Here is a 21,176-nt window from a genome sequence, read left to right on the forward strand (position 1 = left end):
GAATAAGCATACAACATGGGATTACATCCACGGTAAAAATTGTCATTCAAAGTTTTGGTAGTTGTCAATACAATTGTGGTAATTGTAATTTTGATTTTGTATCGTCAAGTTTATTAGTTGTACAAAATGCTGCAAAAAAAAAAAAAAAGTAAAGTATGTTAAAATGCTTAATGTAATAAACCTGATGTAGTATGTAGGGTTTTAAGGTGGGGAAAGTAAAATAACTCTAATTCTTTAATTTCATATTTATCTATCTTAAGGAAATATGTGTTATAAAGAGAGGCCTTGACTAGAAGGAAGGCCTTGAAAATAAGTTATAAAGCCAGAAGGAATGTAGTAGGGAGGATGTCTGGCTCAAAGAATAACTAATGAGATAAGGGGAAGTTTCTAAAAAGAAGGCTTTTACTGATAGGGGTGACTGCAGATGGTTTTAAATAAGAATAGAGAATGTGTCTTAATGAGCCAATGTGGCCCTTCCCATCCCACATACCACTGTTATCTCCTGTGTGAATTCAGGTGCAATGGAAAAACTTGGTCAGTGAGAAGGAGGGAAGGAAAGGCTTTGGGGAGAAAGGAGGTTGTAAATCTTATCTGGATGAAGACTGGAAATAAGGGTGAACTGTCTGAGACGCTCTGTATCTTGAGGAAACACCCTGCTCCCCATGTTCATCCTTATAATATGATTGTTTGGTATCAAATGCTAAGTTTGTCATGTCAGGTGTCTTCGGAAGGCTCATGATGCACTGAGGATTGTTGTTATAGTAATGTTATAGGTTGTAGTTTCATGTATATAGTTATGAGGCTGAAAATGTGTCCTCATGGCTTAAAGCAAGCCCAGGCAAAACTCTCCAGGTGCAGTTCACACCTCATCAGGACATGTATGGGAAAAATCCAGCCCAGCCTCACAGGAACAAAGGACACGGGCCTAGGCAGCAACAAAAGATCTGTTGGACTCTCGAGTGAGTCACCCCCCTTCCCTTGGTCAGTTTTGGACTAAGATGAGGTAATGCTCACCTGACTCTGAAGGGGGGCGGGAAGCCAAGAACGAAGAAAGAAAATGATAAAAGGGAGAGACATTTGCCATGCCCCCCCCCCTCCCATCTCCATCTACAGACACCACCACCAAGCGACTGAAGCACTGATCAAAGGGGAGAGCCTGGCTGAAGGGCAATCAGCCAGCCTGTGGTGAGACGCATCTAAGTTTGTAAGGGCACTGAAAGTGTTAAGATCAGCTTAGAATGATTTTAGAACCTTTTTTATTTTATTTCATTTGACCAAATCTGCCTTGTTATGCTTTGACTTAGATTTTAAGTGATTATATCTTTTGTAGGTAATAAATTTGTTTGTTTATTCTACCTGAAGCAGTGTGTTTGGTTTGAAGCATGTCAGAGACTCCCCTTGGGATAACAAGCCTGGTACATATCAATTTCTTTTTTAAATTGACGAACTCATAAGTTTGCAGCATCCAGCGGGCATAACTGGACACTGCAAGACAGAGGTTCCTAGGGTTGTGTCTGTTGTAGGAGCAGTAGTGATCGGTATGCTATGTATAACCCGTATACTCAAAAGGTCTGTTATACTTCCCCCACCCCCTTTTCTCTCCTCTCCCTCTTTGAATACCTGTGAAGTGGCTTTCCCCTCTCCCTCCCTCCTGGAATGCCTGTGGGATGAATGGGCTGGTTGAACAGCTGGAAGATCAGAAGAGCTCCCAGGTAGACAAGGTGTCTGGGACTCTAATTAGGCAGCTCTCTCACACCCAATGCATGCACGCTGCATGGACACTGGCTGAGGTGGAGTATGACCAACCAGATGTGGCCAAGTCATCACTAGTCGCAGGCCATGAGGAGCAGGTCCTTAAAAGGGGATGGAGCCATGTGCTCAAAAGGGCACTCACAAACTTGTACCTCTCGTGAAGGCCTTTTGCCCGGACTGCCTGGCTAGTGGTTCGCTGCGTTGCATTGCATCGTGCCTCGAGAAGACTTACCTTCATCGCACCGTCCATCGCTGTGCTGTGGGACACTTACCTTCAAGGATCCTGGCATCTCCAGTGCTGTGCCTGTCCTGGAAGCATGAGTATATGAGTGAGTGTGACACTCCACCCCTTCTTTTGAGCTTAGCTATCAGTATAATAAATGTGCTGCTTTCTGCCAAACTCTGGTGGGTCATTAGTCTTTCCTAAGCTTACTAGCTGACCCAATTTTGGGTAACAGTGTCTGGGACCAGAGATGTTGGCTAGATGTTGGTTGCACAATCCAAGCAGTGGCTGGCCAAAAGTACTCACGTAGCTGGGAGCAGCTTACATGCTAGAGGCTGGGTGTGGGGGTTCTCACAGCGGAGCAGGGTAAGGCTGGCTCCCAGAGTCGAGGATTGGAGTGACCTAGCAGATCACTGGTCAAGATAACACCAGGGGAAGGTCACACTGTCTCAAATTGGTTTTTAGCTGAAGTCAGTACTCGGAAATGACATCACTTGCTTCTTGATGGTTATAAAAAGTAAACTCTGTTAGAGTTCATTGCTCATACCTGCCTGACCACGTTGGAGCCAATCAACATAGGTCTAAGCACCCCTGGGATTAGCCTGTTTGTAAGTATCTTGATCAAATGCTTATAAATGTTTTGTTACTCTTCAAATGTAGTAAATTGCTTATTTCTGAGGCTTTTTAGGCATGTTTAGAGCAACTATATTAGTACACTGGGATTTAATAAAGGAATTTATGGTTAAATTTGTGTTTGGTTTCCCATATTAATAATTTCAAATATTATTATTAATTCCAACACATGGCAGAAGGGCAGGAGCTGGACTCCCAGGGAGAGAGTCTGAGAGGCATGGAAGTGAGAGGGATGTAAAGGCAGGCCCAAGGGAGTTGGAAGTGGGCTTTTGTTTATACTTTTAAGCTGGGATTTTGTTAGCGGATTCCAGGGGCGGGTCTTGAGAGTTCCAACCCTGAGAGAAGAGAGAGTTTAAAGAGGCTGTGAGGGGAAGGACTGAGTAGGAAGAAACCCAGGGAAGCAGCAGCAAGGAGTTGGACTGAGCATTACTTCGCTGCTGGTTATAGGGTCACTGGGTTGAAACCTGGTTGTAGTGAGAGGGCCTGGGTTTCCCTACCAGCAGTGGTATGGTGGTGTGAGGCTGGAGAAAGGCACAAGGATGACAGCCCTCAGAAAAGGGAGTCAGGACCATGGGGCCCAGAGTCATGGCCAAAGATCTGATAGACAGTATTAGACATTGTTTCATTGGAATTCTTGTTACCCTGAAAAGAGCGGATTAAATTGTGACCTGGCCAGAGTGCCAACTCATAGGAAGGTGGACCACTGGAAGACCAGAGCAGCCATCAGAATGGGGTGCTGCTGGAAGGGGAGAGAGTTGCTACACCACCTCTGGCCATCAGGAGGCACTGTGGCAGTAAGTCCACTCCTTCCCAGTGAGACTAAGGACATTGAAAAGAAACAAAATGATTTCTTTGTATTGGGTTTTCCCTGGAACGGATGTTGTGGAGATGTATTACTTGAAAAGATTATCAAGCTTAGGCACTGTCAGACTGAGATGTCAAAAATTAGGTGCAAGAATAAAGTAATAAAGATCAGTAAGTCACCAGGACCTGATATTAATTTGAGAATTCTGAGGAATTAATTGCTGAGCAGCTAACAAAAAATATGAAATCTCATTAAAATCAGCTACTATACCAAAAGATTGGAAGCTAGCAAATGTGTATTCAAAATTCACTAGGAATGATCCTGGCACTTATAGACCCATGATCCATACTTCAGTAAAAGAGAAATCGGTTGAAGAAATAATTAGATTTTTAAAAAGTACATACCAGCATGGCTCTGCAAAAGAAAATCTCTCTAGCCTACTAGATTTTTTTTTTTTTTTTTACAATGTCAACAGAATAGTTGATGAAGAAGACAAAGAGTTGGCATAATTTATTTGGACTTTCAATAAGCTTTTGAAAAAGTTCCTAACAAGAAGCTATTAGGCAAACTAATAAGTCATGGGTCTGGAGGTAAAGTTTTGCCATAGATTAGTAACTGGCTAAGAGAAAGAAAACAGAGTATCAATAAATGGTTAATTTTCAATATTGTGAGTGGTTAATATTAGGGTTCCTAAAAATCTGCTCTGGGGCTGGTTTTAATGCGTTAATAAATGATCTGTAAATGAAAGTAAGGAGGCTAAATTTATAGGTGACAAAGATTATTTGTTTTTCAAGATTAGGGATGATTGTGAGGAACTCCAAAGGGACCTACTAAATCAGGTGAATGGGCAGCATGATGGCAGATATAATTCAGTATTGACAAATGGAAGGTAAAGTTAGTTGCAAGGAATGACTTTGAACTACTTAGATATATTTCTGAGTTTTAAATTAACTGTAATCACTCATGAAAAAGATACGAGTGTCATTGTGGATAGCTCATTGAAAACTTCCTCCCAATGTGCAGTGATTAAACCCATCCCCCTCAATGCTAAGTTTTCTCTTAGTAGTGCTGAAAGGCAACAAAAGTGAAAGTTCACTAAATTGTATTTTCTGGCCAAAATCGTATTAAGCAATCACCAGTTTTAATTGCCAAAATAATTTGGAGCCACTTTATCAAGCAATATTAATAAGTTTCCTTGTATAAGATTTAAAATGTTTTTATAAAGTAATAAAGACCTCTTTGAAATACTTAGAGGTTTTAAAAGTACGAACATAGCTAAAAACAGATCAGCCGTTTTTAGTTTCAGTTCTGTTTTCTTTAGATGAGCTGTAAGATGAGCTGTTTCCCTAATTGCAATACATTGACTCTACCATTCGGAGGAGCCTGTGCCACAGAATGATAAACTGAAGTTATCCGGCAAAGAGGAGTCTTCACTTGTGAAACAGTCGGAACACAACCCAGAGGTCCTTGGTCAGTTCAGGTAAATACTAGATCCTGATTAGATTTATTATGTTTTTAGCATTTAACACGTTAGTGTGACTTTTTGGACTTTGTGCTGGTTAGTTGAACACCACTTATTCTTCAAATGAAGTGCCACTCACATTTTCTCAGTAGAATGCATAGTTACTGAATATTTGAGTAGGAAATTGTAGCATTAGAAAATTAGTTCTGCGACACTTCAAGCCGTCACACTTTTATTATCTTTTTGTGATGATACAGTTCTGCTTTTTGGTAAGTCTATTCAGTGTTTTCCTATCTGCTTTTTCCATTTCTCTGTTCAGGGCTAATATTTTTAATGCAGCAGCTCCTATGCATCTGTCTTTCTGAGTCATTAGGACTCAATTCTGTTGTTAAAAAAAACAAACATAAAGTTTCCATAACTTGGAAAGTTGCAGAAGCCCTGAGGAAAAAATCTGCTTCTGCAGCTTTCTGTGACATGGAAGCCAGACAGGTTTTGTGCTTAACAGGATCCTTACGTTTTTAGATAGTGTTGGGTCATACTTTCTGTACATAAAGTGAAACTATATTTCCATAATAGTAATCTTGATTTGATGTTTTCCACAATAGCAGCTAATTGCTTTTACACTGCAAATATTGCCATTAACCTATGGGTACTGTACCTAGTTTAAATCTGCACAAATAAATGTTATTTTACTCTTCTGGTACAAAGTCTTTTTATTTAAAACACAATATTTAAACAGGTACTTTAACTATTTTACTTTCCTTTGCTTCCATTTACACTTTAACTCCCCCTCTCAGTCCCCTGCATTGTGGGAATTTTCTGTCTGGCCAACCCAGGTTGGGTGCTCTGAGCATCAGTCAAATAGAGGCTCACTTAAGAATAAAGATAATGAACTCCTTTCAGAAGGGTTGAGGTAGTGTTGCTACTGTTGCCTGCTAACCTGTTCAATGGGGCACCCAGATTTGGAACCCTGTGTGGCAACATTCTGCTTTGTCACTTAGAGCATTGGGTCAGTTATGTATTTAAAAATATATTTGTGGATACACACACATGCATGTATCTTAAACCTGAAAAATCTTGAAAGTAGTAGAAGTTTCTCTGAGAATTCTACTATTGAATATGAAGTATTCGTAATTTTAATACATGAATATCTGTTGCATTTCTTTCCACAGTCTTTGTAAATGTGGGCTCCAATTCATCAAATGTTTATGCACGTGCTTAGCTTTACTTGTATATGTAGTCCCATTGACTTCAATGGTATTACTCATGTGAATACTGTTAAGCAGGCAGGGGCGGCTCTGTGTATTTTGCCACCCCAAGCACGGCAGTCAGGTGGCTTTCGGTGGCACACCTGCGGGAGGTCCGCTGGTAATGCGGCTTTCGGCGGCATGCCTATGAGAGGTCCGCCGGTCCCATACCTTTGGTGTACCCGCCGCCGAATTGCCACCGAATCCGCAGAACCGGCGGACCTCCCACAGGCATGCTGCCGAAGGCAGCTTGACTGCCACCCTCATGGTGACCGGCCGGCCGCCCCACACGGCTTGCCACCCCAGGCACGTGCTTGGTGTGCTGGTGCCTGGAGCCGCCCCTGTAAGCAGGTGTGCAAGTGTTTGCACAATCAGAACCTTAGAGAGACCAATACTCACTTCCGCTTGTTGGTTAAAATACCCTTAACTTTAGACTCTTTATTTTAAGAGGAAAATGTCAGCTTGGTTTCACAATACCCCCTTTCTTACATGTAAAAAGCTTTATAATTTAAAGATGGGAGTCTCAATCTGAAAGCTTCTCTCAGTTAGAGTAAACTGCCATGAATACAGCCAAGTCGCTTTGAAAATGAGTTTCTCTCCCCAGTCAGGTTTATCAGATTTAAAATAGTTTTTAATAAATGGTCACAGAATAGAACTCCAGCCAGGGGAGGGGGCAGTGAAATACTTTAGTTTTACATGTAGATTTTCTGATGTGATTTTAATGACAGCTTCCTACCAAAATCAGTATAAAATGCTTGTTTGTAAATGCAGTAGAACCAGATATAACATAATTGACTCTAGATTATTTTAAAGGCCTGCAGTAGAATACTCCTAAACCTAGCAAAATTACTTGTTGCTGAAAATGGGTGCCAGCTATCGGTGTAGCTGAACTGGCATTAATCACAATTTTATGTCAAACTGTAGCCAAGGACAAACGATATATTCAATACAGCTTCAGAAATTGTGATCAAAGCCTGCTTGGAGCAGGTATTTTGAGATAATTGTCCTTGCTCTGAATTCTCCAGCTGAACCATCATTGCTCCTAACACAGTCTCAAATATGTAGGGCAAAACTGGGGCCCCTCATTAACAAAACTGCACCTCTGAAAGGATGAGAAGGTGAGTTTCTGTCATTACATTGTCTCAGGAAGAAGATCAAAGTGACTTCAGTGAGCTGAAAAGCAAAGAAAATGTACTTGACCTTTATCATTTCTGTATAATACATCAGGAAGGTCTCAGAAAGACAAGGCCTGTTTGCTGCAGTTAACAGAATGTGGAAGTTTCTTTATTGAAGGAATCCGTATCCTCAGAGGAAGATTTATTTCTCAAAGACTCTGCTGTGGTAGGATACAGTTGGTTTATTTAATGCAGAAATTGAGGTTTCTAAACTAATAGGAGATATACCAATCTCCTAGAACTGGAAGGGACCTCGAAAGGTCATTGAGTCCAGCCCCCTGCCTACATTAGCAGGACCACTTCTTTTTGCCCCAGATCCCTAAGTGGCCCCCTCAAGGATTGAACTCACAACGCTGGGTTTAGCAGGCCAATATTCAAACCACTGAGCTATCACTCCCTTTCTGCTTTGGGAGTGAGTCTCACCATCTTCTACAGTAGGCATGGGCGGTGGGTATCGTAGACAGGGGTAGGCTGTGTCTTCCCAAACAACCTAGCATGGCCCCACCCATGCTCCGCCCCCAGCCAGGCCCCCCCTGCATTTCAGCGCTCTGCCTTTGCTGGTTCAGGCTGGCTGGTCTGCCTCCTGCAGGGATGCAGGGAAGCTGGTGCTAGTGCTGCACTGCTGGGAGCACCGGGACTGGCCACCCCACCTCCCTCAGGGAGGCAGGGCGGTCGGGAACACTGGGGCTGGCTGCGTCGCTCGGCTGCCCGGAGCACCAGGGTTGGGAGCGCTGCTGCCTGGCACATTCCCCGCCCCCCTCTAGCTACCCAATCCCTGCACCCTGAGCTACCCCTTGCCTGCACACAGCCCCTAGCTATCCCCCTCCCTGCACCCTGAGCAACCCCTGTGCCTGCACACAGCCCCTAGCTATCCCCCTCCCTGCACCCTGAGCAACCCCTGTGCCTGCACACAGCCCCTAGCTACCCCCCTCCCTGCACCCTGAGCAACCCCTGTGCCTGCACACAGCCCCTAGCTACCCCCCTCCCTGCACCCTGAGCTACCCCTGTGCCTGCACACAGCCCCTAGCTACCCCCCTCCCTGCACCCTGAGCTACCCCTGTGCCTGCACACAGCCCCTAGCTACCCCCCTCCCTGCACCCTGAGCTACCCCTGTGCCTGCACACAGCCCCTAGCTACCCCCCTCCCTGCACCCTGAGCTACCTCTGTGCCTGCACACAGCCCCTAGCTGCCCACTGCCTGCACCCTGAGCTATCTCTGTGCCTGCACACAGACCCTAGCTGCCCACTGCCTGCACTCTGAGCAGTTTTCAATTTTTTTTTTTAGCTGAACCCCCACCACACACAACCCAGACAGGCTGAGTGGCCTGCTGAGGTGAGTCACGGGGTGGAGGTGGCACTGCCTTCCTGGACCCTGCTGAGTGGAGCTGACGCAAGTCCTATTGGCCCCTACCCCCAAAAAATAGAAGTCAAACTATAACTATGCCTGAGGGCCTGGCCCTGAGCCCCGAGTCCCCCCCACCTTTCCTGCTGGGCCCTGGAGTTTTTATTGCCTGTTGAGGGAGGCTTCAGAAAGAAACAGGTTGAGAACCCCTGCTTTAGAAATCACACCCTCACAGAGTGCATTATCCCATCATGCAAAGAAGCCCTTAGTTTAATTCTGGCCCTTTTTTCTACAGAGGAGGATGGGACAGACTGGCTCCCATCTAATTGTTTAAGTACTTCCACTGCTTAAATATAAAAAATGAAGGTGATCCGTCAGTAACTTTCTACAGAACATCCATTCAAAGGTGTGAAACATCAGCCAGCTACACTGGACAAGTGCATTTGCTGAATTTACTTGATATATTGTGAAACTGTTAACGCTGTGAGGCCTGGTCCAAATTACAAAGTTAGGTTGACACAAGGAGACTTATGTTGGCCTATCTGTGAATATGTGTCTACATTCCAATTTGTCTCTGGCTGATATAAGCACCCTGTCATGGTGACACAGTAAAACCACCTTCCCCAAACAGTGTGGAGCTGTGGTAACTTACTGAGCTTGATGCAGGGGGAGTGAAGACACTGCACAACCTGTGTCGACTTTAACAATCCTCTAGCGGCTGTCCCACAATGCCCCATTCCCTGGACACCGACCTCTCTGTCACAGTTGTAAACACTACTGCCCATGGGTCATGGAGACTGGCAGCAATCCCCCCTTTTAAAGCCCACTGCATATTTTTGAAATACCTTTTCCTGATTGCCCATCTTGGCGTGCATACCTAGCAGCTCTCCCTCGTGTACAACTGCCCAACCAACCATAACCGCTCTACATACTAGACACATTCCTGCCTGGAGTGGACAGGAGATTTTGGATCTCCTGGGCCTGTGGGGAGAAGAGGCTGTGTAGGCACAGCTACGGGCAAGCTGTAGACGTGTCAACATCTATGAAAAGATTGTCTGGGGATGCAGGCAAAGGAGTGTGACGGCTCAGCAGCAGTGTTGCATGAAAGCAAATGAACTGCGGCAGGCATACCACAAGGCCATGGAGGCCAACAATCAAACTGGTGCTGAGTCGCATACCAGATGCTTTTATAGAATCATAGAACAGGAAGGGACCTTGAGAGGTCATCTAGTCCAGTCCTCTGCACTCATGGCATGACTAAGTATTATCTAGACCAGGCCTGCACAACTCGTAAAGCAGCGAGGGCCACATTACTCCAAAGAAAACAGCTGAGGGCCGAAACCTCCCGGCCCCGCAGAAACACCCTGCCCCAGGGCCGCCCAGCCCTGCGGAAACAAACCCTCCTTCCCCAGCACCGCCCCACCAAAACAGCTGTGGGTCAAAAAGGAAGGTTGGGGGTGGGGAGGTGATACTTTATTTTAAATCAACCAGGGGCTCCCAGCTGAAGAGGTGGCTGGGAGCCCTCGGAGCAAATTAAAGGGCCGGGGGCTCCGGCGGCCGGGGGAACCCGGCAGGGCCAGCTCTAGGTTTTTTGCTACCCCAAGCAAAAAAAAATTTGGCTGCCCCCCGTCCCAGCCCTGGGCTCCCCTCTGTACCCCCCTGCTGCCCCAGTGCTGGGCTTCCCCCCCACCAGTGCCCCCCCCCACCTCCTGCCGCCCCAGCCCTGGGTCACTGGTAACTCGCTCCCAGGGCAGGTCATTCAGCAGGAATTTTGGATGTGCACAAAACACAGACAGGATTGGTTCCCATATGGTTACAGAGCTGCAGTAAAGTGGAACAATTTTCAGCTTGTGTGATTGGAGAATATCTGGATGCATATTATAAGATTGTCCTCCATAAATGAGGAAAAGTTGAGGTGCCTTTATTATTCTTTTGTTCCACTCTTTCTTTCTATGGGGAATTTGCCAATGCAATATCACTGTCTTCCTTTTAAACAAACAAAAAGGCAATGGCTGTTGAAAATAGCAATTCCAGTGCTAATAAGCATTTCTTGCTCAATTTTATCCTACTTTTTCTACAGCAAGTTACAGTGGATCAGTATATTTGATTTGGGAGAAATGAAGTAACAGCTGCCCAAACTGAGCTTGAGCACTCCTGAATGTTGAGGTGTTCAAATCTGGAAGGCAGGTGCTTGGGGGGGCGGGGGGGGAGAGGGGGCTGTGGGCTCCATGGGGGAGCATGGCAGCAATGTGTCTGGGGCTGCATGGAGCCAGACACGCTGGTCTGAGTGGCACGGTAAGGGGGCTGGAGGTTGGAGAAGGGGTAGGGGGTTCCGGGGGGCAGTCAAGGGACAGGGAGCAGGGGGGGTTGGATGGGGCGGAGGTTCGGGGGGGCAGTCAGGGGACAGGCAGCAGTTGGATAGGCATGGGAGTCCCAGGGGTTTATCAGGGGACAGGTAGGGGGTGGGGTCCTGGGGGGAGGTTGGGGGAGTCTCAGGAGGGGGCAGTTGGGGACAAGGAGAAGGGAGGCTTAGATAGGGGCTGGGGTTCCAAGGGGCAGTTAGGGGCAGGGGTCTCGGAAGGGGCAATCGGGGGACAAGGAGCAGTGGCATTTAGATAGGGGGTGGGGTCCTGGGGGACAGTTAGGGGCAGGGGTCCCGGGAGGGGGTGATCAGGGGTCAAGGACCAGCGGTGTTAGATAGGGAGTGGGGGTCTGGGGGGGGCAATCTGCGGCTGGGATTTAAAGGGCTCTTGGCTCCCCGCGGCTGCCGGCAGCCCAGAGCCCTCTGACTCCCGGCCGTGGCTGAGATTTAAAGGGCTCTGGGCTCCCTGCCGCTGCGGGCAGCGCAGAGCCCTTTGATTCCCTGCCACCGCCGGGATTCAAAGGGCTCTGGGCTGCCCGCAGAGCGCCGTGTGCGGGGGATTTAGAATCCCCCCGCGGGCCGCACAGTGAGGCTCCGCAGGCCGCATGTTGTGCAGGCCTGATCTAGACTATCTCTGACATGTTTGTCTAACCTGCTCTTAAAAATCTCCAATAAAGGAGATTCCACAACCTCCCTAGGCAATTTATTCCAGTGCTTAACTACACTGACAACACCAGTGATATGAGTTAACCAAAGTTTGTAGTGTAGACACGGCCTTAGTCTTTTAAGTTGCTGTAATTCTGTAGCTGAACAACACCCTTCTTTTCTCACTGCTAGTCTTCCATTCTGTTTGGCTGCAGACTGGACATGATGGCAATGTATCTGTTTGGGGTTTCTTAAAGCTGTCTTTGCAAAACAAAGGGCTATATACACTGTCATCCTCCCGCACTTCCCCTGTTCCCTCCTCTGCAAGAAAGCTCAGATGCTAAAGAACAGCAAAACTCAAATTTGCAGTTTCCCTGGCACGGATGTGTATTGTCTGTAGTGAGGATGGTCATAAAAGCCAGGGCTCTGAAATAAAAGTGATAATTTCTATCTGTTGTTACCTTTTCTTGTTAGTGTTCTGCAACATGATTATGGTGAATGGTGTTGTTTCAAATAAAAAATATTGACTGCTACTGGCTGACTTGTAAAAGACAGAGGCTTGGCTATTGGCTAGTGCATAATTTCTCTTTTGCTAACTAGCTTTTGTGATATTAACATTATTTTGTGACATTCTGGTGGAAGCCTGAAGGGGGAAATGTTATAGTTCTTTCACAATTCATTAGTTTGTAGGTGTCTCTGTTATGAGTCATTCATTGTGTAAACATCATAAGCTAAATGAATATGCCAGCTAATAGTGCAGCCTATAGCGAAACCTGATGCCATTACATAAAAGCATGGCAGTTGTTCATACTTGTGCTATTACTTGATGAAGCACTCCACACTGGAAATGTGCGTGCCGTAGGTTACTTAAATGTTCTGTGTTTTTATAAGATTTTTCTGAAATAAGTAGTGTTTTACAATAATGGATTGGCCTCCTCTTCTCCACTCTTTATTGTACTATACCCCTTATTGTTTGGTTTAAGTTCTACAGCTCTTTTAAGTGCATAATTTGGAACTGAGGCCTGATCTACACTGAAAATTTACATCTGCATAGCTGCATCTCTCAGGGGAGTAAAAAATCCACGATCCTGAGACACATAGGTATGCCAACGTAACCCCAGGTGTAGACAGTGTTAGGGCCTGGTCTACACTAGGAAATTAGTTTGGTATAATTATGTTGCTCAGGGGTTTGAAAAATGCACACCTTTTAACTATCTAGCTTAAACTGATTTAACCCCTGGTGTAGACAGCGCTAGATTGATGGGAGAATTCTCCCATCGACCTAACTACCGCCTGTCGGGGAGGTGAATTACCCCTAGGGTGACCAGACAGCAAACGTGAAAAATCGGGACAGGGGGTGGGGGGTAATAGGAGCCTATATAAGAAAAAGACCCAAAAATCGGGACTGTCCCTATAAAATCGGGACATCTGGTCACCCTACTTACCCCTGACAGGCGAACCCCTTCCATTGGCATAAGTAGTGTTGTCACTGCAGTTGTGCCGCTTTAGCATTTTAAATGTAGACATAAAGACTGTACCAGCATTTCTGAGGGCTTGTCTACACTACCAAGTTTTGTTGACAAAACTTATGTTGACACCCAAAAGTTGACAAAACAAAAATCTCCAAGGGGTGTTCACGCTTGCTCCCTCTGTCAACAGATCATGTCCACATTGGGGACACCATCATCGACAGGGTGAGCAATGCACTGTGGGTATGTTGTATCCCACAGTACAGTGTTGTGGGAAGGAAGAGCTGATCGCTGCACATCTTGGAATTCTCTCCGAGTTCTCCCACAGCCGCCTCAGCTGCTGAGAGCAGAGCTCTCAGTGCTGAGGAATGGCAAAGCAGCACAGCAGTCTGTTCCCCTTCCCCTGCAGCAGCAGTCTGCCTGCTGCTGTGTTCCTAGTGCAGGGCAGAACAGGAGCATTCCCATGATTTGCTCTTTGAACGGAGCAAGCACACAGATACTTCCTGGAGCATTGAAAGGGGAGGGGCGCATGCCTGCAGGGCAGCAGAGATCAAAACACTGAGCAGAGCAATCAGGGCAGGCATTGTGGGATACTGGCAGAAGGCAGTTCTGTCGATAAAACAATCCAGGGCTGCACAGATGGTGTACTCCTATATGTCTATATAGGGCCTAGCATTTTTTGGGCACTGTAATATCAATAATTACCAGAAAGCAATGATATTCTTCAGTTTTTAAAAGTGAATTTACAAATATGAAATCCTGGGAACTCCTGTTCCAGGCTACTGTATGAATCTCAAACAGCCCTGTGATGGTTGCAGTATTAGTCTAACAGCCAGATTTAAGAAGGGGTCTTATTAATGAGTTAGGGCAACCCATACGCTATAAAAAATGTATTGCTACAACATGTTAGGCACAAAGCTGGTGGTCATTATCACCTGGTGGATGTATATGCTGGAAGTGGTGCAATTTTTATATATCACATAATGTTTAAATGTTAAACGGCAACTAACCTGAAAAAAAATCACAAAAAAGGCTATAACTCAACGATACATAGTCTAATTTTCACCAAAATTGGCAGGAAGCTCCTCAACACAATTGATAATGCAACTATGTACTCAGAATAGGAGTGTTTGGGAAATACTTAGCCACAAGTGATATTTTATGCTTTCTCCTTTTTTGCCTTCAGTTAAAGCAAAAGTCTGTAGTCACATGACATTCTGAGCTTGTTTGTACCATGTTCTAGTGTGGTTATGTGAATTATGCTAGATGGGGTTGTGTACATGTAGCAGAAGCCAGACTTCTAGAGGAGAAACCATATAATATAACATGCCCTAATAGATAGTCAGGGAACAGTATACCATACTGCCAGACCCTTCGGTGGCGTACAGCATGACATAGCCATTGAGCAATCTCTCAGCAAGGACTGTGTGAAGCATGAGCATCTTTACACAAAAGATAAGGCTCTGACCAAGCATTTCCTGACTGCACATTTTAAGGCAGCTGTAACAGTTACGACAAAATAAATGTGTAGAGTGCATCCTTGAGCACAGATCTGCACAAAGAAGCTACCACAAAGCTCAAGGTTGCAGATGAAACTGCTGTTGAAGTTATTAAAAAATTTGTGACTGAAAGAATGGCAAATACTTTTAGCATTGAACCTGGATCAAGCCCAGACAACAGCCAGCCACTTGTGAACATTGCAACATCTACTGGGGCCCCACCTGAAAGTGCAGGAAGTTTGTGCATAAGAGAATGGCACACAAGAAATGAAGCCGTTTGTAACCAGTATGCTCCAAAGGGGAGAGGTAGCTCTCTTTGATTCCATAAAAAGGCATAATGTCAAAAAATTTGCTAATCTCAATAAGTCAGTCAAACAAAAGAAGAAGCAGACAGCACAAGCAATAACTGTTAATTGTCAGATATTGAGCAAGTGGACAATGATTGCCCAGTCCAGAGATGTTGATATCCAGGGTTTGTTGAAGTATGAGCTGCCACCTGCCCAGCTTTCCCTCTTCATTTTGGTTGGATCTCTAAGAAAGACCCAAAAGAGCAACACACTGTCATGGCAGGAGAAAAAAAAAATTTTTTTTAAAGTAGATAAATTCATGGAGGATAGGTCCATCAATGGCTATTAGCCAGGATGGGCAGGGATGGTGTCCCTAGGCTCTGTTTGCCAGAAGCTGGGAATGGGCAATGGAATGGATCACTTGATGATTACCTATTCTGTTCATTCCCTCTGGGGCATATCCCATTGGCCACTGTTGGAAGACAGGATACTGGGCTAGCAGTTTGCTCCAGCACTACTAGTTCTGTTGCCTCAGTTTCTGAGAGTATCTCATTTTTGTTATCAGGGAAGATCAGGCTCAAGGTAGGAATTTCCCCAACATTCTCAGTAAAGAATTGTTTATTCCTTGCCCCCCCATGCCCGAGGTTCTGTGTCTCCCCATTCTTCACCTTTCCCTCCATGCCAGGGCTCTGTGGGCCCCCCATTTCTCCCTTTGCCAGGTGCCAGGGTCCCCCATGTTACCCTCCTCCCATACCATTGTCCCCCTAAGCAATAAGGTTCTACCCATTGATGCCTAGAACGCTCTCTGAAATGTTGGAATTGTGGCGTTCAAAAGCTGTGTTGCATCCACACAGAGAAATGCCATCAAGGTGAGTGTAAGGCATACAAGCTTGGCCAATTGACTAACTTATTTTCATTATATTTATAGACTTTTATTTAATTGGGAAACCGACACAGTAGCTTTCTCTCCATGCTGTTGTCTTACTGGGCTTATTACAAAGAAGGGAACTCCCTTCTGGATACAGTAGGTTTTGAAGTGAGCCAGAACTCAGTGGCATGTTGTACTGGCACTTCTATGGTGGCCTCAGAGGTTTTAACCTTTCATTAAAAAAACAACAACAATTCTAGCTCTTTTTTGATGAAAAGATAAGCTTCAAAATGTGAATATATGTAGTGCTGTTTTCTTGAATCTTCAGATACAGATCGAAAGAACAGTCCTAAGAGAGGTGGAAACTGACCCTCCTCCCCCAGTTAATTGTAATGGGTTACTAACTGAAGCTTAGTAACAATGAAAATGTCAGCATGAACTATTAAACTGTGGGTCACTTTTGTAGAAACCTCAAATCTCTCTGAGATTATGGCCTGAGGGATATTGAAAAGTGCTGAAGCCAGGTTTAGGCTTTTCTTTGGTGGCATAGGGCCCCTTAGCTATTGATGAGCAATTGGGATTTTAGGATTTCTTGCAATCCCTGTTATTTGTGTCTCTCTCCTGTGTGTGTGTGCATGTGAAGAATGCTGAATGTCAGATTTCTCTCGTGTTTTTATTAGTTATTCCTCACCAGGGTCCTCTCCATGCTGGTTGGGGCCTTTGAAGATTCTCTGTTTTTTCCCTGCATTGCACAAGGCTCTTTTCATACCAGCTTCCCTTGTGAGAAAGACTAGATGCAATTCTCTTTGGAGCCAATTAGGGCTGTTCCTATGAGTTGACATGAGCAACTCATTCCCTTCTAGGGACAGAGGATGAAATTCACCATTGTGCAGTGGGTCCACACAAGGCGTTATGCACTAATGAAGTCCCACTTAAGCCCTCTTGCTAGGCAACATTTACATGGTGTTTAATGGTGCCTAGAAAGAAGGCTGATATTTACACCAGCGACACCATCACAGGACCTAACCAGATCAGCCACAACATCACTGGTTCATTCACTTGCATGTCCACCAATGTTATATATGCCATCATGTGCCAGCAATGCCCCTCTGCTATGTACATCGGCCAAACTGGACAATCCCTATGTAAAAGGATAAATGGACACAAGTCAGATATTAGGAATGGCAATATACAAAAACCTGTAGAAGAACACTTCAACCTCCCTGGACACACAATAGCAGATTTAAAGGTAGCCATCCTGCAGCAAAAAACCTTCAGGACCAGACTCCAAAGAGAAACTGCTGAACTTCAGTTCATTTGCAAATTTGACACCATCAGCTCAGAATTAAACAAAGACTGTGAATGGCTAGCCAACTACAAAAGCAGTTTCTCCTCCCTTGGTGTTCACACCTTAACTGCTAGAAGAGGGCATCATCCTCCCTGATTGTACTAACCTAGTTATCTCTAGACTGATTCTTGCCTGCATATTTATACCTTCCATTGGAAATTTCCACCACATGCGTCTGACGAAGTGAGTATTCACCCATGAAAGCTTATGCTCCAATACTTCTGTTAGTCTATAAGGTGCCACAGGACTCTTTGTCGTTTTTTACAGATCCAGACTAACATGGCTACCCCTCTAATACTTAATCTATACATGACCATTATTTCTATTCAACTGCATCTTTTACATTTACATATTTAGGTCCCAGTCCTGTCATTGAGTCTGTGCGAGTGGACCCTTGTACTCATATAGAGCCCAATCAAGTTAGAGGGACTCCAAATGAGCACACAAATCTGCGAGGGAGATCTCAGTGCAGAATTTGGGACTAAATGTTATGTTTCATCTCTGAGTCTGTTTGCCTAAACCATCAAGGTTATCTTGTAAAACAGCACTGCCCTGATGAATCTTAGCCACTCCTACTTTAGTATAATCACTATACTGTATACTCCACGATATTGTCAATCATTTATTCTGGATACTTGTGGTTACAACATTTGATTTGTCTAAGTTGCCAGATACTTTTGATCACTGTGATTATTGTGTTAGTGTGTTGATGCTTAGCTACTTCTTACCTGAGATATGGCAGATGACTACTGCTTTTAATAGCTGCAATTTCAAGTCACAATAACCATATCAGTACAGCTATCTAGCTCATGCCATGTATAAAGGTGTTTATAGATTTGTTTCTATATACCGTGTACATGGAGTTTATATTTTGGACTTTTTATGGTGTACTATTTTCTGTGGTCTATTACTAAAAGCTTCCAGTATGATGATAGACTATGTTGTACACCAAATAAAATAAATACAATAAAACACTGAGATTTGCTATCTTTCAGTGCATACTTGTTGCTTTTCTGCTTTTTGTGGAGATGTGTACATGCTGCATTATCTGGCTGAGAGTGAAAATATTTTCGTTTTACTAAACCACAAAATATCTTGCTTTTTGTTTACAAGTGCTGGTCTCTGAACTACTGAGTTTGAGGCCCTTTATAATTTTTTTGAGTACTAAATGAAATAGCTATGGTGCTAATAGGAAGGGAAGAAAATTTCATCAAAAAATTAAATATATATTTTGAGATGAAACTGCATACATTCCATCTATATTCAAATTTTATACATTTCTAAAGATCACATTGAATAGGTAAAATGATCTCCAAAATGTTCAGAATAATTTAAAATAAGATTAGATTGAACCCATCTCATCTGCAATGATGGTGCAGAATTATTTGGTTTCTTCAGTCTTTCCTAGGGCACCTATCACGTTAGTATCTGAGAGCCTCAAATATGTTTAGTTAATGTATCTCCATATTTCCTCTAGAAATAAGAGCATCATTAGTCCCATTTTACAGCTGGAGAAATTAAGACATGGACACTTGCCTGAGACTACACAGTGAATCAGTGGCAGAGCCAGCATTAATTCTGGGGCCTTCTGACTTGGAATGCTGCTTATTCCTTCAGACCACATTGCCTTAGTGTTCCCATTAACTTCCATTGCAATTATGAGTTCTCAGCACTTCATCATATTGGGCCCCAAGTGCCTCAGCTTGGATACCTAGCTGATTACCATCTGCCAAAATATTGGTTTAAGTGACTTGCTCATAAGAACTCTCTGGCAAAAGCAGGGACAGTACTGAGTTTTCCTGTGTGCAATTCAACTACCTTAACCACATGGTCATCCTTTCTCTTCTTGCAGTGCTCTGCCTCATTCTCTTCACACTTTCCAACTTCTAGAGCAAATGAGTCAGGCCGGGAACCTACAAATAACCTGATTCATTACATAGCCCTGATTCATTTCCTGAGTACCATCCATCCTTTGTAGTAAATGAGGCAGGGGTCCTGTGGAAAAAGACTGCATAATACACTAGGGCTGCACAGCCAGACTTAATTATGGCAATTCCCAACTTTAGAGTGCTTGACTTTGCAACCTAAATAACATTGCTTTAATAAGCGACAGAGTCCCGTGGCACCTTTATAGACTAACAGAAGTATTGGAGCATAAACTTTCGTGGGTGAATGTTGTTGGGAGAGAAGTGTTGTATGTATTTTTATGATATTTTTTAGAAAAGGAAAAGGTAAAATGTTGTTGGGAGGGCAGTGTTATATGTATTTTTATGATATTTTTTTAGAAAAGGAAAAGGTAAAAACAACTTCTATTTTGCAATTGCAACACTCTCTCCCTCATGCATTGTTGGTAGCATTTTGCCCCTGAACCCTCAGCACATCTTAAGCTATAGGGATAATTGTTGTAGCTAGCAGTGAGTTTCCTTGAGAGATAACAACCTATCTTGCTGGAGGAGGGGGTGAGTGCTGTCAGGGCATGTTCTAGGTCTGGGAAGTTGTCATGATGAAGCCCAGACTGGCTTCTCTTGCACACCGCTCCCCCTCCCACTAAGAGATTATCTATTCCTGGGGTTCCCAGTGCGATGTGTGCTGCTCCATAGACCAGCCTTAGATTAGCGTACATGGTCAGTTAGTTTGGCATGTTGCCAAAATTTGCTGCCAGTGCAAGCAACAGAAAGGAAATGGCAGTTTTCAAACGTTTCTCAGCCAAACCTGAACCGAAGTTCATGAGACAAATAAAAAGCACTTATCTGGCATCAGGCTTTCTTCCTGCTGAATGGAGGCCTTTTGCAAACAATGCTAGATGCTAGAGCTTCACCAAAAAATAAGAAGAATAATTGCAAATATCTCTTGTGATGGGAAATATTAGGCAACTTAAATATAAGGGTTGCTCCCTCTGTAGTTTCCTTCTGATTCATACAATGTTTACTGTGTTTGTGAGCTGTCTATCCAAAATGACATGTAGAGTCTGTTGCCAGAATAGCAATATCAAGAATTGCAAGCTAATCTCTATTTTTGCTGCTAGACTCTAGGCTTGGATTTGGATTTCACCTTTTTTTTTGTTCTATTACTGTATCATTGAATAGGCCCAGTTTTTGTTGACACTTTACCTTGGTCATGTGGATGGTGCAGAGAATCAGATGTCTCACTGGTGGTTTTCTAGAAAACCTTATACTCCCTTCTCCTTTCATGCTTCTCTCTGGGTCATGTGCAGTCCTTATTGTATAAGTACTGTTTGCACAGGTAGTGTATCAAAATAGGCTGTACCATAAATATGGTTCAGAACTAGAACTGGCCAGAAAAACTTTGATGGAATCATTTTCCATCAGGAAATGCAGTTCCATCAATTGAAATCCTTTGGCAAAATTGACACCATTTTATAAAATGTCATTGTGGAGAAAAAACAAAACAAAAACTCCAAAAAAAAAAAAAAAAAAAAAAAAAAAAAGTCAAAATGTCCCGTTTTGACGTTTTTGGAATGAAACGTTTTGATTTTTTGATTTGAAGTTACTTTTTGTTTAAAATCTTTTTAAATTTTGTAATATAAAAAAAAATTGTTTCCCCGGGATTTTTCCTTTGAGAATTTTGAAATTTTGGGGTTTAATTTCAATTTGAAATGAAGTCAGCTTTTGAAATCTCAGAATCATTTGTGAACAGAATTTCCATTCTCCTGCCAGCTCTATTCAGAACTTTTTGAATTATGATTATGATATTCTAACTTCAAGGAGAGTTTGAAATAGAATGTAATCAGTTCAGAGATGCACTGTTGGCATTACCACATGGTAGCTATTAGGTTGACATTTGCCTTGTCCCTTTTAATCTTTCCTCTTGCTCTGGAGATGAGGGTTATTAAAGGAAATGCATACAGGAGGTATGTATTCCAATCTAAGAAGGATGTATTTGTGAGAAATGTTCCTGCCCTGCCCATTCTCATGCAATACAGTGGGCACCTGGCATTATTTTGGATACAAATAGGTCTATATGTGGGTGTCCTCATCTGCAAAATAGGTTGCTCGTTTCGGTGACCAAATGTACTGGTGCTGTGCTGCTCTTCAGAGAG

The 21,176-nt window shown here is 43.8% G+C and overlaps 1 long non-coding RNA gene across 3 annotated transcripts in view; it reads left to right on the forward strand.

Moving 5' to 3' along the window:
* LOC123370266 overlaps positions 1 to 21,176 on the forward strand; it is a 40,400-nt gene that overhangs the window by 16,880 nt on the left and 2,344 nt on the right. The window contains exons 1-2 of one of the 3 annotated variants that reach the window (XR_006579339.1): positions 1,412 to 2,081; positions 4,735 to 4,893. This is a non-coding gene — a long non-coding RNA (uncharacterized LOC123370266). Of the gene's footprint in view, positions 1 to 1,411; positions 2,082 to 3,483; positions 4,303 to 4,734; positions 4,894 to 21,176 lie in introns of those variants that run through there. The other 2 variants (XR_006579342.1, XR_006579338.1) reach the window with 2 other exon arrangements.

This window comes from Mauremys mutica, chromosome 1 (assembly GCF_020497125.1).
Source record: "Mauremys mutica isolate MM-2020 ecotype Southern chromosome 1, ASM2049712v1, whole genome shotgun sequence".
Classification (NCBI taxonomy): Eukaryota; Metazoa; Chordata; order Testudines; family Geoemydidae; genus Mauremys; species Mauremys mutica.